Here is a 14,958-nt window from a genome sequence, read left to right as displayed (position 1 = left end):
GATCTTTTGACTGGGTGTGAGTGTTTGATTGGTTCAGATGCTCCGTCCATTACCACCCCCTTTTGTACCGGTGTTTGCCAAGGGTCATCCACTGGGCTAATGTATGGGCACCAATACTTATTTCAGTCAGGATCTTTACCCAGCCCCTGTGTCAAATATATTTGAAACAAAGTTTGCATGATACCATCCAGTGGGAAATAGAGTATGAGGGGGGTTACATAATGAACTCTCTGACCAGTAAGCCAGGATGAGAATTCACCAATATGAACTCTGATAATCACAATAGAAAGCGGATTCATGCAGTGCACTCCCTTTTTAAAAGAGGCAGCAATGACTGGACATTCAATTATTATGTGTTATTGTGTGATGTTTGGAGCTCTCAGTTTGTTACACACATCACCTACCTGAGCAGGGCCGGACTGGCTACCGGGCGGTTGTGTGTGCTGCCGTGCTGGGGGCTGATTTCGTTGATGGGGACCTGCATGTGCTGAGCAAAATTCGTTTTGCTTTTTTTATTTCAAAATGCACGCAGGTCCCCATCAACGAAATTAGCCCCCAGCTCGGCAGCACAGAGAAACGCCTGGTAGCCAGTCCGGCCCTGTACCTGAGTGAGCCTTGGGCTGCTTTGGATCGCTCCCATGCAATTCAAGTGCTAAGATCGTGTGTATGATGCTCAGTTGTGGTTGACTAGTAAGGGTTTTGCTCTGCTCCTTTGTTGGAAGGCTTGTATATGGGCATTTGGGGAGCAGGTACATTAGCCCACTTATGTGGGATATGTACAAGAAAATGTCGGAGTACAGTGTAGAATCAAATTTTGAAAATACAGGGATGTACCGTATTTACAAAAAGATGGTGCCTCCCTGTTTTCCCATAGCGCTTTTTCTAAAAAAGGTGACTAGTGCCAGCAAAGACATCGTATTCATGTTGCAAGGGTACCTGGGCTGTAGGGGCAATTGTTATCTGCACATAAACTATCTTTAAAGGCGATTAGATGTTTCTATGTGTGCTACAAAATGCAACACATAGAAAGAGTAAAATAGAAGGAAAAATTAATAATTTAGCCGCATATCTGCTTCCTAAGACCAGATTTTACATGGCCTTAGTTTTTGGCGCTGCCCCATCCTTGTAAATATGGGGCAGTGCCAAAAAGCAAATGGGTGTTGCGGTGAAACGCCCACTGCAACATCCAGTGTATTGCTTTGCCACAGCGGACAGCTGCAGAAAGGGGCATATTTCCAAGGTGGCATTAAGCCACGTTAAGTGGCTTAATGCCACCGTGGAAATTTGAGGTAATTAGACACGCCAACGGAGCGTCAGAAAAAGTGACGGTCCGGTGGTGTTAGGGGTTTGTAAATATGCCTGTATATGTCTCCACTGCTCGTACATGACAGAGACATTGTGCATTCAGACTCGGATTCAATTAGAGTAGGAGAGGGATTTGCATAGTATAACCACGAGACACATACAATAAAAAGGTCTTTCAAATTGTGAACTCCAGAAATCTGGGATGTTTGCCCAACTCTGCCAGTGGAGTCTCTCTGAAAACTGATTTATGGAAGAAGGGTGACTAGTTTCCATTAAGCGGCATTGGAGGTGCCCTTGAAAAAAAACAATGGTTCCCAGAAAGAGAAGAAGAGAAAAGAGTCCATTGCAGCAGTAGGAAAGAACCTGCACCAGTTTGCAAGGATGAGGCCCATGAGTCCCCAAAGTGTGTCTTCAGTGTTAGCAGAAATGTGTGCCCTGTGATCAGAGGGTATTGAGGAATTCAAGCCTGTGACAACCGAACGCCAAAAGCCTTGATCACTCAGAAAAATTATATTACCATCTGTTGTCCCAACGAAGGTTAAACAACAGTATCAGAGGATGACTGCCTTGAAAGAGATATCAGCATTAGTATCCAAGTGTCTACTGTTATAACTAAGGATGGCCAATTATCTTGTTTCTCAGGTGGGTTTTGTGTTTGGACAGCACAATAACCCCAATACGCAACATTTAAGTACTGTGACTTCACTGCAGCCTCCCCGATTGGTATTGGGGCTACCTACGCTTACCTGTTTCACTCCTTTACCATTGAGCTGGGCCAAGTCAAGGCCACAGCCCTGTGCACACCATGGACTGTGCGGTGCATACCATGTGGAGCGGTAATGCCCCGTAGAAGTAGGAGCGCATGCACTACCTGCTCTACTTCATGACTGAATGGACAACAAAGGGTATTTACAACTCGGAAGGACTTGGAGGTGGAACGAAGTCCAAAACTAATGGGAGTTGTACATTTTCACGTCCTGGCCCTCAACCAAGTCATCCTCCCCCAGAGAATTTCCATATTCCAGGTCCCTGCAAGGAGAATCATTGAGACCTATTGTGACCTTTCACACAAGAAGTACCATAAAAGGCTGTGCCACAAGAAACTCCTAGGCTGTCTAAACAGTAACTACAGAATTTTACCAGTAACACCAAGTATAATGTAATGCTCTGTATAGTGATATACTGAACAGCATTACGTAGTGTGTTATTTGAGTAAAGTCCTTCAATTCCAAATAGTGAGCATTGACTGGACGTTGAATTATTGGTTGAGTTGTTGAGTTCTGAGTCTCTACCTCTACAGCATCTCTCTGAGTAAGCCTCGACTAGTTGACTTCTCAAGGTCTAGTGAAAATGTAGTGAACTTGGTGCTCAGTTTTGGGCTCCAAAGTAAGGATTAGCCCAGTGCTAACATTCTCTGATTGTCACCGTCTCAGCTCAGTAACCCTGGTCTTACTAGGGACTCCTGAAAAAGTTCTCATAGCGGTTGAGCGATGAGTGTTACAGAAAATATCAAACAGCTGGGCTGCTATAGTAGGCTCCCGGCCTCCCCGAGAGACATTTTTGTATTGTTTTTAACTACTGATGAGCTTCCCTTAGAATGTTTCCCTTTATGCCAGTTTATGAAGGTAGGTGGGTGGAGTCATTGCTGTGTAATATTGGTTTATCTGCTCTGTTTTGCATGCTTGAGTAAATGCTCTTCAGCATATACACAGTACAGAGATCATGCCTCATCTGGTCCAGCTCTCTTCACCCCAAATGCACCCTCACCAGAATGGCACTTTCCTGCAAATGCACACTATGGGGTCGATTACGGGTTTCAGCAGTGCGTAAACCGATGGTACGCGTAACGCCACCGCCACGTCCCTGCACCACAGAGACTCGCTGCTGCCCACCCGCCAGATTATGACTTTAAAGTGGTCTGACAGGTAAGTGGCATGGCAGTCCCGCGCCTGTGCCTTTGAAAAAAGCACCTCAATGAGACCGCACAACAAGGTTCCAGCAAGGCATGGACTTGAAAGTCCATGCTGTGAAGGAACTGATGTACATGCACACATGGGGGCACATGTTATGCCCCCCTGTGTGCATCCACATGGGGTGGAGGCACAGTGGGCTCTGCAGGGTCCCCTTAGTTTCCTCTCTGCCACGTTGTACATGGAGGAGGAACCTCTATGACACTGCCGGCGGAGAGGACACTCATAATATGCTTGGCAGGACCGCGTGGTCCCCCCAAGCATATTGCAGCCTCTGATAGCCGTGCCACCTCCAGGGAATGGCAGTTTTGCTTGAAGCATCGGTGGTCCTATTTTCAGCCTGTCGCACAACTAGTGCAACGGTGGCCGGGCCGCCCCTGCCCCCACGAGTCTGGCGGTCCTCAGGCTGCCAGTAATATGGCCTTATATGGGCGCGCAAATAGTAGAGCTGGAGTGCTATCAAAGATTTTGCTCTAGGACCAGCATGAGCGAGAGGGGCAGCTGTTAGAAATGGCTGTAGAGCTGTTTTTGTGACGCCACTGTCCCAGGGCCGAAGATAACTGTCTGAAAAAACCGAGGAAGAGGCTGATACTCTTCACTGGCATGAATTGCACTTTGTGACATCAGTGCTGGTTATGCACATGATGTGGGGTCTGTGATTCGTGTAGTGGGTTGCTGGTGCAGGGGCAGGTCTGAGTGTTCGCTAGGCAATAGTCCTCAACTGTAAATAAACGGACAGCCTGTCATTAGATCCTCCCTTACTCTTTGGGAAACCTCACAGTAGAAAAAAGACTGTCCAACCTCACAAGTAGAGGAATAGGACTCTGCTTAGGAATGATTGTTGCAATGCTTTTTCATGAGTAAGATTCATGTATTGTTAAATAGGTGCACATTGTGTCTTCAGCTAGGGCTTCAATGACAACAACATGAGGAGAAATGCTTCACCCTTATGGTGGAAAAGTAAAACACCCTAAAATCCATTACACTCCCTACCCCTCATAGATCAGCAGTCATATGGTACTAGAAGCACTCAAAGAACCCTCGCAGAGTAGAAATGCCTTCTACTGGAAGCATTCTTACATCTCCCACACATTAGCAGTCTTGCACTACTGACAGCACATCCTCAAATATCTGAGTATCGGTCACACACTACCAGAAGCACTCTCAAGCCCATCCCAGACTCAGTGGTGCAGCCAGTGTCATTAACCTAATGCAAGGAGGGACATGGAAACTTTGGCTGCTCCCTGAATTGTAAAATACAGTTACAGTCATAATTTATTTTGAGGGCCCATCAAACATCTGGGCTTTGGTGCCATTGCACCTGCTGCATACATGGAAGCTATGCCTCTGCACAGAATAATAGTCACACACCAGCAACAGCACTGACACAGCTCACTGAGTAACAGAATGGCATTACTGTCAACATTCTCAAACTCTTGACACCCTAACAGTCTCACACTACTTACAGGACTCTTGCACCACCAACAGACAAGTTTCACACACTACTGTCACCTCTCTCACACTTCACAGACAAGCTGATATCTACTCTCAAAACCTCTCTCACAAACTTCATAAGCCAGCAGGAAAGCCATTAGTTCTTTCTGGCTGACAGCTCTGAGTATACATTGATGAGTGAGTTTGTGTTGGTATTGAGGATTGCCCAGTGGGTGAATGCATCAATGTTCAATGGGTGGAAGAATAGGTGCATGAGTGCAAGATAAGAGACTTAAGGGGCATGTTAGCAAGAACCTTGTTAAAATTATCGTCGTTTTAGCGGCAGGAAACTGCCACTAAAATGGCGATATGGGCTTGCTAACATGCGCTATGGAATTCCAATACAAGACCAGGTTAGATGTGCAGGATATCTAGCCTGGGCTTCTGTTGGAATTCTACAACGCATATTAGCAAGCCCATTATCACCGTTTTAGCGACAGTTTCCTGCCGCTAAAATGGCGATAACTGTAACGAGGTTCTTGCTAATATGCCCCTGATTGAACTGAAAGTGATGGATTGTATGGGTGGATTAGTAATTGCATGGGTGAAACATCAAATTTCTTACTTTTAAGAGGCAGACCTATTATCTTTGCCAATGTTTGTTCCTCTCTGTGTTATAGAAAGCGGCTTTTGCTTCCTCCTCACTCGTTCAAACTTTCTTACACTCGCAAACCTCACTCCTGCCTTGTCTCAGATTCATATTGACGTAGCATTACTATGGATGTTTTTTTCCTTAATGTGAGCCAAGTGGCCTCGAGTTGCAGAGCTGCCAAGTTGAAACACGCAATAGGTGACCTGAAAGACCTACTGACTGTTTAGCCAACAAGACTTTATATGTTGGGATTTGTTAGCCCTAGAATTAAGGATACCTTTGCTCCGCGCCCCAGGCTTTGAGCTTTGTCCCCGGTTGACATGGTTTAACCTTAGCTATTCGTTCAGTTGTATAGTGAACCAAGACTACACCATCCCAATCCTAAACAAAATGATCTCTTTCTACATTCTGGACAAACAATATGCAAAAGAACTCTAACATAATTATGCACAAGAAATACTTCCCTGATATAGAGAACAGTTGGTTCTGTTGGGTGATACAATTGCTGTGATTTCTGTGTTGAATACAAGGGTAATGATATCTCACAATTCCTTTTTACAATAAATGGAAAACAATTGAGATAAGAACGCACCAAGAAAGGAACTATTCAAAAGCAAAGTTGATTTACTCATATTTTTCAAAAAAGCATTGAACATGAATGGCTGTCACAGACACAAGAAAATTGACAGGACTGCTTTGTGTTTCCAGTCCGGCTCTGAGTGCAGTCCTGGTGGCCGGTTGCCAGCCTGACCCGCCACTGCTGTTGTGTCTGCAGTGTTAAGGAGGCACTCTTTTGCAGCTACTTATCTTTTGATGTCTGAGGGTTGGCTGTGTGTGCCAATGTGTATTTGCCCATTCATCCTCTGCGTGTCTATGTGTGCTCTTGATGCCACGGTGCCTGGGGGGGGGGCCCAGAGGGGGTGGTGGCACTCTTTGCTTCCACCAGAGGCTGTGTTCATTTAGCAAACCCCTCCCTCTTTTCTTCCTTGTCTGCAGGCCTCTTCCACCCTCAGTTGGCCTGCCACTGCTGTTAGTGCTGGGGCTATCAAACCACTGTCCTCTAAGCTACTACACATGGACCTTCTCATGTCTGCTTCTGGATTCTACACTGGGTCCTGTTGATGCAGAGGCATGTGATTCCTTCCACAGGCAGCATGTCGACCTTCTCATGTTCTTCTTCTCCGGATTATTTGTTCGGGTGCCCCCTGCTCATTCCCAGCCACTGCAGATGGGACCTTTTGTTTCCAGGTTGTTGGTTCTGGTAAGTTCTCGATCTACTTCACCAACTTCATTCCTGGCAGGCGATGTGGTCAGGAACTGTTGCGCTGGTCATTTATGCAGGGCTCAACTTTGGTGCCCCCTTCATCTGCTACCTTGCCCTGGGATTGGCTTATTTGTATGTTGTCAACCTCTCTTGGCCAATCTGGTGATCACTCGCGATGGTGGTGACTTTCACGGCACATCGCCCTGTCCCAGGCTTCACTTTTTGGCATGCTGTACATGTGCCATTTTGGTGTCTCACATGTCCCTACTCCTGATTTGCTGTGGGCATCTGCCTGGTTATGGCTCTGGCCCTTTAGGGCCTGATTCACTGTCTGCGGTCTATGCATGTCCATTCTCAATGTGGAAGCCAATATAAATGCCAATGCCTCACGGGGATGACCCAATCTCTACTTTATAGCTCTCATTATTTTCAGCGGGGCTATCAATGAAATATTTCTCCCTTTTTATAAAGGTATGTTCTCCCTGGGACCCTTGCTCGCACACATGTCCCTGTGCCAATGACGCCTTTCTGTAACTTTAAAGGGGATATACTTTTTTCCTCCCATACCTTACCAGAACCTGATCAGTAAAGAAACATGGGGGTTCACATGGGTGCAATCAAAAACCAGTCTAGCTTTGCACTCATGCACACTGCTCCCCCAGTATCATAAGGAAAAGAAGCCCCTTCTGCCACTATCACAATGGGAGCCCAAGAAAGTAATGGAAGCGTCAATTAGATCAGAGCTGTTTACTCTGACCATTGAGATAAGAAGGGGTCATGGAAAAATGGGCACTGGCTATTTAGGGATATCTGTGAGGGTCTCACGCCACAAGAGTCCTATGTGTGAGGCACCCTCTTCCACGTGACCCATCAAGGCCTGGAGGCAAATCTGCAAGAGGTTAACTTAGCTCAGTCTCAACTCTCAGGTGCTTATTCTTTGTAGTCTTGGCAGACCAGTGTTAAGGCAATAGCAAAGCAAAATCTGTGGTTTTTCCATCCACCCTCTGAAGTGGAAAAGGTAGGGTAGCTCAGTTTAGAATAAATTCCTTTAACCTTCATGTTGCTTGCACATTACCCCAATCACAAACAGATTTCTTTCTATATAATGCAAATGATGATTAACTTCACCGGCCTGATTTTGCTATCCAACTCTCTCAACAGTTTGATAAATTCTATTTACTAATAGAGTCCTTGCTGGGCTGAAGGTTGTTTCCATTGAATGTCTGCTGCTTATCCCTCAAATATATTCCCAGGTCTAGGGAGCTACGCCTGCTTCTCTCAGTCTCACAAATTGACCTGTTTCTTCAGATTAAGTGCTAAGAAGGTGTGACAAGAAGTGTTTTCTACCAGTATAGGCGGTGGCAGGCCAGAAGTCTTAATCTCCATTTGCCTGTCATCACTTACCTCTTAAGTGAATGTTGAAAAAAAAGGTAATTCAGCACTTTCTGAAGTACAACCAGTGTTCTGGGCATCAATCCACAATGTCATTTAGGGGTCACCAGGGGTCACAGTTGTTACCTCTAGCTTGCCCTTTGCTGCCCCTGCCTTTGTGACCCTTGGCCTCAGAGTTGGTAAAATCAATGCCAAGAACACAGAGGAGTCTGATATTATCAGAGTCTGGTTCTAACCTCGTTTTCTGCTCATTTTTAATACATTAATAGTTTATTTTTCACTATTAGTTGAATTAAAAGTGGAGCAGCACAATCTGGACCTTTACTGGCATCTTAGATACGAAAAATAAAATGGTTGTAATGTATGTTGTGTGCGTGCATGTGGGTGAAAGTGTGTTTGGGTGAGAGAGCATGTATATGCATGAGCATGTATGTTTGTATATGGGATCATGGATGTGTGTGTTGTGTCAAAATGAGTGAGTAAGTATACGTGAGTCTAAGTAACAGTGAGAGTGAGTGTGAATGAGTGATTCAGTGTGAGAGTGTGCATGAGAGTTGACGAAAATTAATGAGTGCAAGTCAGCGCTAATGAAAGAATGAGTCTGAATAAGTGAATGTAAGTGAGCATGTGTTGTTATGCTTGCAGATCCGCTGTTGGACCTGGCATGCTTCTTGGCTTATAGAAGCACCTTTGACAAAATGTTGCCACTGGAATACTGGAGGCAATACGTGCATATGAAATATCATCGGCAAAATGCAACTGCTGGCACTCTGTAGGTACATTTTGGCATGGAGCACCAATGAAAAAATGCCAGTGCTGGTCTCCTGGAGGAAATTCTTGGCATAGTTGGCACCTGAGGCAAATTGCTCATGATGGCACATTGAAGGAAATACTTGGCAAATAGGAAGAGAACTGTGGCAAGGTCAAGGGGCCATCCATGAAAAAATGTGGTCCTTGACATATTAGACATAACCTTTTACATAAGGAGACTCCATAATGCAAGAGAAGCAGTATTAGGAACATTCTGACACTGGCATGTTGTAGGCAAAGTTTGAGCAACAGGGGCCACTGTGGGAAAATGCTGGTCCTAGCAATGGAGGTAATTTTTGACATAATGGGGCACCTATAGGACATTTTAAAAACATAATTGGGTGAGCTCATGGGGTCTGTCAGATTTCATTAACTTGGCACACCGTGAACGGACTTGAATATTTAGTGAGTGTTTTTTAGAGCCTAAAGCTTTTTAGCACATTTATGTGAAAATTGAGCATTAAAATGCATTAGTAAAGCCCATTGTTTTCAACATTTTCTCAGGGAAAAGAACCACCCACCTTTATTCTTCTCTAAAAGAATATATCATATCAAACGTGCAATTATGTAACTTCAGCAATGTTAATTATTGTGATATCATCAGAATTAAGGTTATATGGATCACTTTTTGGGACATTGGACTGTCAAATGTCATATGATGTCACTTCCTGTGACATCATTAAGGTCAAATGGTATATGATGTCACTTCCGCTACCCCTGGCATTTTGGTGAATCGAGTTCCATGTGTATAGTGGGAGAGCATGGTGCTGTCCTGGGATTGGAACAAGTGCATGCGCTCTGGCGTAGGACCACCAGCATTGGTGAAACTTTATGTTGTGGAGGGGGACAAGCTTCAGGTAGGGAGTGAGGTGCAGTATGAGGAGAGCTCTCATGTTTCAGATGTCCACGTGTGAGTAGCTCTTCCAGTCAGGTATTTTCTTTCCATTTTATGAATTGTAGTCTAGGTTTTATACTGGGTTAACAGAACTACAAATCCCAGCATACAAAGCAAAGTATCTGGACAAGATGAGCCATTCACCCTTGGAACTCGGAAACGTGAGAGCTCTGTGTGAGGATTCAGAGTGGTATGTCGATCCCTCAGTGCTGTGGTCCTAGCATGAGGTTCTGGTGCTACAGAATGCTGCACTCTCTTTTTTAAGTAGGTATTTTTTCGGTATGGCATGGTATTCGATTTGTTTTCCTTCTCTGATCTCACAATCTCTATCTTGACAGGATCGCTTGATCGCACCTCACCATTTTCATGTGTCTGTCCTGAGCTGCTTCTCCTCTCACTAGATAGTGTCCTTCTGTCTACTATCATATCGTTGTTTGGCTGTCAGTTTCACTTTATGCAGACGACTCACGTATTTTAGTTTACATTTACACTTTTGCTCTTCTCGCCTATTTCGAAACTTAGCTTTTCTCTCTTCAGTTGAATCCTGGATGTCATTTTCTTAAAATTCATCCTAAAAATACTAAAATCCTCTCTTTATAGACTCATTAAATTCTACTATTCCACCTGCAATTTCTTTTCTCCAGTGCAATCGCTCGTCTCTACCTCTGCATCCAATCATGGCTTTTTATTTGTCCCTTCACATACCTCCCCTTCTCAGGTCTCCTCTCTTTCCAAAATCTGAAATGTTTACTTATAGTTGAACAATTTGGTCTGTTATCTTTCTCAAGTTAAAAATGCCTTTCCAAACCTTGGTTCTTTCTTGACTAAATTATTGTTCTCCTTTTTTTACGTTATTGGTCATAAATACGTTTCTGAACACTTCAGATTAAAAAACAAAATTATTAACTTGCCTTCATTTTCTCTTTCTTGCCACACACACACATGTCCACATGTCACTTGCCAACATTGGTTCGCTTTACTCCTTTTCCTCTCTCTTTTTTGTTTTAGACTCTGTTCACTTTTCATCCCTCACACATCTATGCTCATTGGTCTCTCTTGCATTTTCTTCTTTTTGCGCTCTGCTCAGGTTCACTGTTTCTTTTGTTCGTTCCTTGTTCTCCCTCTGCTCCTTCCTGTAGGTGATTGTTTGTCCTTCTTTCTACTACCTTAGTGTAGGAGCTCTCTTTTCATATTAGGCGTGCATCAGCTCGCCCTACATTTAAAAAACTACTGAAGGAACATTTCCCAGTACTAGCTAATTAGCCTTGATTATGCAATGGTAAGATGCTTTTTATATTGTTAATCACCTGATTCTCATGTACAGCTCGTGCAATATTGTTAAAAGCTTTGGATGAAAGTGATGTAAATGATGTTTCCCATAAAGGAGAAACAAGGGGGCTCATTTATGAAAAGTGACGCATCGCTGCGTGAAAACAGCGATGCGTCACTTTTCATTGCGCCCTCCTTGCGACACCATTGATGCATCATATTTACAGTATGACGCATCATTGCGCAAGGAGTTACAGATAAGTCAGTATTTCTGACGTATCTGATTGGCGCAAAAGTGACGCATTTCTGGAGTGTATCACAAAAGTGACGCAACTCCAGCAATGTGTCCTGTCACATGGGGCAAGCCCCATGTGAAAGGGCCTGCGTTAGTCTTACGCCTGCTGTGAGGCATCCTGGAAGTGGCGCAGCGAAATCTTATAGATTTCACTGCGTCACTTCCATGACCCTTTCTTGCGTCAGAACGCCCCTGAATACATTATACCTGGCGCAGGTATAATGTTGTGCAGGGATGGGTCACTTTGTAAATATGGTGCAACAAAGCACATTTTGTACACTGCTGGTGCGTCACAAAAAGTGACGCACCGGCAGCGTAAAAGTGACGCAACTTGCTCAAAGCAGAAAATGTCATGGCAATGTTATGTCATATTGGGGCAATGTGTACACTAGCATGATAGAGGTGCCTCTTAATTGCTGGATACCAGTAATGTCTGAGGTCTGACTGTTTATGCATAAGACGTATTCTGCCCTTGCCCTGCCTACCAGAACAGCAACCTGGCACCAACAGCAGCCCCTGACAGAGATAGACCTGACCTTGCTGAGCTACACTGATCACTCCTGAATTATTGGTATTTTGGAGACGAACATTGGCATTGTTGCTCTCCTTCCATGGCAGCTGGTATATTTATAATCATACAAATTAGCTTCACAGATGTTTTGGTGAGAATTGAAAAGTGGCAATATTTCTCTCTGCAGGCGGCTATGTTTAGGCTTTACTCTGTGGTGCACACTTTGGCTAGACACTGCAGTTTCTGGGCGGTGCTCTAAATGGAAATGCAGAAGTGTTGGCACTTACTATTCACGGTGCTGATTTGCTACGGTAAGTGCTGGTACTCTCCCATCAAATGTATTTCCGCAGTGCTGAAAAGTGCAGGTACTCTGCCTTTCAAATGAAAGAAGTGTGGATACTTAATACCGGACAGTACCTGCACATCTAAATCACTGCTGTGGGGCACAAGTAAGTTCTTACCTGCTTTGCATTCTTTTTTCCATCGTGAAACAAAATATTCTCCTAGGGACACACCTGATTTTATACCTTGGCAATGTATTTCTTCTAGTTACTCAGGTACACTCGGATTTCTTTATAATATACTTCTTTAGTACACAAGTACACATTGGCGCTCGGCAGTAAAGCTTGTGGCCTTTTGATGAATATATTTTGAATATTGTGCTGTAAAACACATTGTTGTAGACGAACTTTGCTCAGGATGGTTTTAGGGAAAACCTTCCCCAAGCCTTCCTTGAGATCGGACTACATGGACCTAGATGTACGAAGCAATTTAGCATTTCCTAACAGGCCGAATCGCTATTCCGGCCCATTAAGAAATGCTAAAGGGCCTTTTCAAATTTACAATGGGCCACAACCGATCACAATTTATGATTTCTGCACTGTAAAAATTGCAAATTGCAACTGCGATTTAGCAATTGCAAATTGGGATTACCTATTTGCGATTCCTAAAGCACATGTACAAAGAATTTCCTATATGCGAATTGGGTATTTAGGAATTGCAATTACTATCAACTTCAAATTGATGGTAACAATGTGCAAAAACCCCATTATAAATGCATTTTTTTTATTGTGACATGAACCACACATATTCCCCTAGGGCATATGTGAATTTACACGTGCAATAGGAAACTTGGGGTACGTCCAGGGGTACCTTAAGGCCAGAGGCACCCTTGGCTTTGCATTTCTTAAATTGCTATTTTCTATTAGGAAATTGCAATTTGCAATTAAGGAAATGAAACAATTTCATAGTTCGCCCATACGCGGGAATACAATGACATTTCCTATTTGCGATTCCCTAATAGCGATTCCTAATCTGTAGGAATTGCTACTAAGGAACAGCAGATTTTGGGGCACATGCATCAATGTAGGATTTTGCATTTCCTAAATTGCGAAAATTAAGGAATCGCAATTTAGGAATTGCAAAATCCTATGCATCAAGAAATCCTAAAATTTTTAGGATTTCTTAATTTTCGGAATTTGCGATTCCTTAATTGCGAATCGCAATTAAGGAATGGCATTACATTGATTCCTATGGGCCTAGAGGCCCATAGGAATCAATGCCGTTTTGCATTTCTTTTTTTTGGAATTCGCAATTTGTTGATGCATTGCATTTTAGGATTTCTTAATTTTCGGAATTTGCGATTCCTTATTGCGAATCGCAATTAAGGAATGGCATTACATTGATTCCTAATGGCTTTTTGCATTTCTTTTTTTTGGAATTCGCAATTTGTTGATGCATTGCAAGGGTGCAGAGGGGGGTCCAAAGGACCCCCCCCTGCACCCCTGAAATGTATTTTAAAGTGCATGTTTCACACACACATGTCCTAAGGACATGTGTGTGTGTAACATGACACTTTCCAAAATGCATTTTTGTGCTTTTTAAAAGAATTTCGCAAATTAACACGAGGGTCAACCTCGTGTTAATTTGCACTTCCTATTTCAAAATTCGCATTTTTTTTAAAATTGATGCATTGCATTTAAGGAATCGCACAAATGCGATTTCTTAAATTCATTCGCATTTTTAGGAAATGCAAATAAAAGCGAATTTTGAAAAATTGTTTCATGCATCCCAAAAACGTATTTAGGATGCGCAAACGGCCGAATTTACCGATTCGCACCGTTTGCACTTCCTAAATAGGTTGATGCATGTGCCCCTTTGTTCATATCCTTTTGCATTTCTTAAATACACTAAGTAGTTGCTATTTAAGAAATGCAAACAGGAAGCTTAGTACATCTGGTCCTATGTGTACTGATACACACGTGTTATTGTTGGGCTGCTTTGGACATTTTTCCACCGCTGATTTTGGTTGCCATCACTGAACAGAAAATATGGCTTTCAAGTCCAGGAAATGGGATACCTGTGGTAAAAAGATCGTTCTTCACTCAATAACAGAGTGCACTGCAAGCTTTTGTTTAATGAGGCAAGTGGAGCCTTAACCTGCACTAGAATGGCCCCGTCTCAGGCTAATTCTACTAAATTTCTGGGCTATAATCTCCAGCTTTAGTGTCAAGTGTTTGGCAAAAATAAATAAACTCTACAGAACGTGCGTCATAGTTAAATCCTGTTTTGGATTCCTGAGTACCCTAAGACAGTTTCACATTCGGTCATTTACATAACAGCATTCACTGTTCATTGTATGAGCATCCAAAGAAAAGCTCACGTGATCTATGAAGTTATTTGCATCCTATCTACACACGGATTGCGCTGGTATACAAATTGCAGAAGTGGTGCAAGTAGGCAAACTTTATTATTGCTTATAGCGTCTGCCCATTGGACGAGTCCCCACGAAAATGTACAAACAGAGTATTAATGTAATGCAACTGTTATAAATCTGTTTATTAGATTTTGAGAAACTTCTCATCAATGTATAGCTGTCTTCTTGTTTGATATCTTATATAGAAGACAAACTAAAAATGGAGTCGATGTCGATTTTAGGCTCGCATAGGCTGAGAGGATTGTTTCATTTTAGCATGATCAGGAATTACAACAACAAGAGACAAGGTGAGCTGGGAGATACTGGGAGAGAGGGAAAACACCGAGACATGTGGAATGACTGGGGTACATAGAAACACTTGAAGAAACAGGGAACATTGGATAGTATTGGAAGACGCAGGGAAACGCTGTGTGAAAAAACTCCCAGAGTTACGTGGGAAAACCGG

The 14,958-nt window shown here is 43.3% G+C and overlaps 1 long non-coding RNA gene across 1 annotated transcript in view; it reads left to right on the top strand.

Moving 5' to 3' along the window:
- LOC144766970 (uncharacterized) overlaps window positions 1–14,958 on the top strand; it is a 233,161-nt gene that overhangs the window by 32,132 nt on the left and 186,071 nt on the right. The window contains exon 2 of the long non-coding RNA XR_013598005.1: window positions 6,358–6,622. This is a non-coding gene — a long non-coding RNA (uncharacterized LOC144766970). The remainder of the gene's footprint in view (window positions 1–6,357; window positions 6,623–14,958) is intronic.

The sequence above is a fragment of the Lissotriton helveticus genome, chromosome 7 (genome assembly GCF_964261635.1).
Source record: "Lissotriton helveticus chromosome 7, aLisHel1.1, whole genome shotgun sequence".
NCBI lineage: Eukaryota > Metazoa > Chordata > Amphibia > Caudata > Salamandridae > Lissotriton > Lissotriton helveticus.
Note: the sequence above shows the minus strand (reverse complement) of the source record. Positions and strands in the feature narration are given on the sequence as shown.